Below are 2,500 nucleotides of genomic sequence, written 5' to 3' on the forward strand. Positions count from 1 at the left end.
CCTCGCCAAGGCCGTCCCGTGCCGTCCGAGCTGTGCCGAGGCCGTCCCGTGCCGTCCCGTGCTGTCCCATGCCGTCCCGAGCCTCGCCAAGGCCGTCCCGTGCCGTCCGAGCTGTGCCGAGGCCGTCCCGTGCCGTCCCGTGCTGTCCCATGCCGTCCCGAGCCTCGCCAAGGCCGTCCCGTGCCGTCCGAGCTGTGCCGAGGCCGTCCCGTGCCGTCCCGTGCTGTCCCATGCCGTCCCGAGCCTCGCCAAGGCCGTCCCATGCGCGTCCCGTGCCGTCCGAGCTGTGCCGAGGCCGTCCCGTGCTGTCCCATGCCGTCCCGAGCCTCGCCAAGGCCGTCCCATGCGCGTCCCGTGCCGTCCGAGCCTCACAAAGGCCGTCCCAGGCCGTCCCGTGCCGTCCCATGCGCGTCCCGTGCCGTCCGAGCCTCACCAGGGCCGTGACATGCCGTCCCGAGCCTGACCAAGGCCGTCCCGAGCCTCACCAAGGCCGTCCCATGCGCGTCCCGAGCTGTCCCATGCCGTCCCGAGCCTTAGCAAGGCCGTCCCATTCGCGTCCCGTGCTGTCCCATGCCGTCCCGAGCCTTAGCAAGGCCGTCCCATTCGCGTCCCGTGCCGTCCCATGCGCGTCCCGTGCTGTCCCGTGCCGTCCCGAGCCTGACCAATGCTGTCCCGTGCGCGTCCCATTCTTTTGGCTCGGCTGGCCCGTGCATTCTATGGGGTCGTGGGACATTTCGAAATCCACCCGGGCCATTTCGACTCTCTCTTCATTAATACTATTGAGGTATTATTTATGAATTATTGGAGAAAAGAAACGGAAGAAAATATTTTTTTTTCTATTTTTTATGAATTTTCCGGTGTTTATTCACTTAAAAATTCATAGAAAAATAAATATTTATCGGAATCGCTATTATAATATATCAAAAAAATCCTTGCGAAAAGACCTTTCCAACGAGTATAAGTTTGCTGGATTCCGACGAGTAACGAAGGAGTAAAGGCCCAGTATGCTTGGTTAAAAAATTGATGTTTCCTTGTGAAAATAGGAAAAACAATAACTTTGCACTATAAGGGGGAGGGTTGAGCTCCTTCCCCAGAGCGTGCACAGCACTTGTGCTGGCACGTTCCCTAGTGCTCGCCAAGCACCATAGGGCATCCAAAGGGCAAAGCTCGGCCTACTACATGATGGGAAGCTTCTAATATGTCGGAATACGAAGAGATTTCGTGCGACCCGAAGCTCGGCTCGGGCGTCCCGGCCTGTGCCGAGCTGTGCCGAGCGCGTCCCAGGCCGTCCCGAGCCAAGTCTCGGGCGTCCCAGGCCGGCCCGAGCAAAGTCTCGGACGTCCCAGGCCGTCCCGAGCTGTGTCGAGGCCGTCCCAGGGCGTCCCGAGCTGGAGCGAGGGCGTCCCAGGCCGTCCCGAGCCAAGTCTCGGGCGTCCCAGGCCGTCCCGAGCAAAGTCTCGGACGTCCCAGGCCGTCCCGAGCAAAGTCTCGGGCGTCCCAGGCCGTCCCGAGCTGTGCCGAGGCCGTCCCAGGCCGTCCCGAGCTGTGGCAAGGGCGTCCCAGGCCGTCCCGAGCAAAGTCTCGGGCGTCCCATGCCGTCCCGAGCTGTGGCAAGGGCGTCCCAGGCCGTCCCGTGCTGTGCCGAGGCCGTCCCGAGCCTAGTCTCGGGCGTCCCAGGCCGTCCCGAGCTATGGCGAGGGCGTCCCAGGCCGTCCCGAGCCAAGTCTCGGGCGTACCTGGCCGTCTCGAGCTGTAGCGAGGGCGTCCCATGCCGTCCCGGGATGTCCCATGCGCGTCCCGTGCCGGCCCGAGCAACAGCTCGGGCGTCCCGTGCCTCGGCCCTTCCAAGTGGTGCTTCGTCGGACATCTCGATATCCACTCGAGCATTTTCGACCATTCTCCATATGTGGGTGTGTGGGTATTTATCAGGAATATTGGAGAAAGAATCGGGAAAAAAATATTTTTTTTCTATTTTTTTTGAATTTTTAATTGTTTATTCACTTAAAAATTCATAAAAAAATAAATATTTATCGGAATCGCTATTATTATATATCAAAAGAATCCTTGTGAAAAGACCTTTCCAACGAATGCAAGTTTGTTGGATTTGGACGAGTAACGAAGGAGCAAAGGCCGAGTATGCTTGGTTAAAAATTTGATGTTTCCTTGTGAAAATAGGGAAAACAATAACTTTGCACTATATAGGGGAGGGGTGAGCTCCCTCCCCAGGCCGTGCACAGCCCTTGGGCTGGCAGGTGCCTTGGCCCTTGGGATGCAACATAAGGCATCCCAAGGGCAAAGCTCGGCACGGGGGTGGATGGGAAGCTTCCAAGAGTTGCCCAACTCATCCCCGACGTGGAAAATCGAAGAGGCGGCTGGGGGGGCCCGGGGGGGCACCACGGGCAAAAAATCAAAAACTCCCCAGCCTATGCCGGACACTTGGGGAAGCATCCCCGAAGGTGTCCGAGCTGCTGGGGGGGCCCGGGGGGCACCACGGGCCAAA

This window comes from Eschscholzia californica, unplaced genomic scaffold (assembly GCF_041429995.1).
Source record: "Eschscholzia californica isolate CP2 unplaced genomic scaffold, dmEscCali1.0.p SCAF_105, whole genome shotgun sequence".
Lineage (NCBI taxonomy): Eukaryota > Viridiplantae > Streptophyta > Magnoliopsida > Ranunculales > Papaveraceae > Eschscholzia > Eschscholzia californica.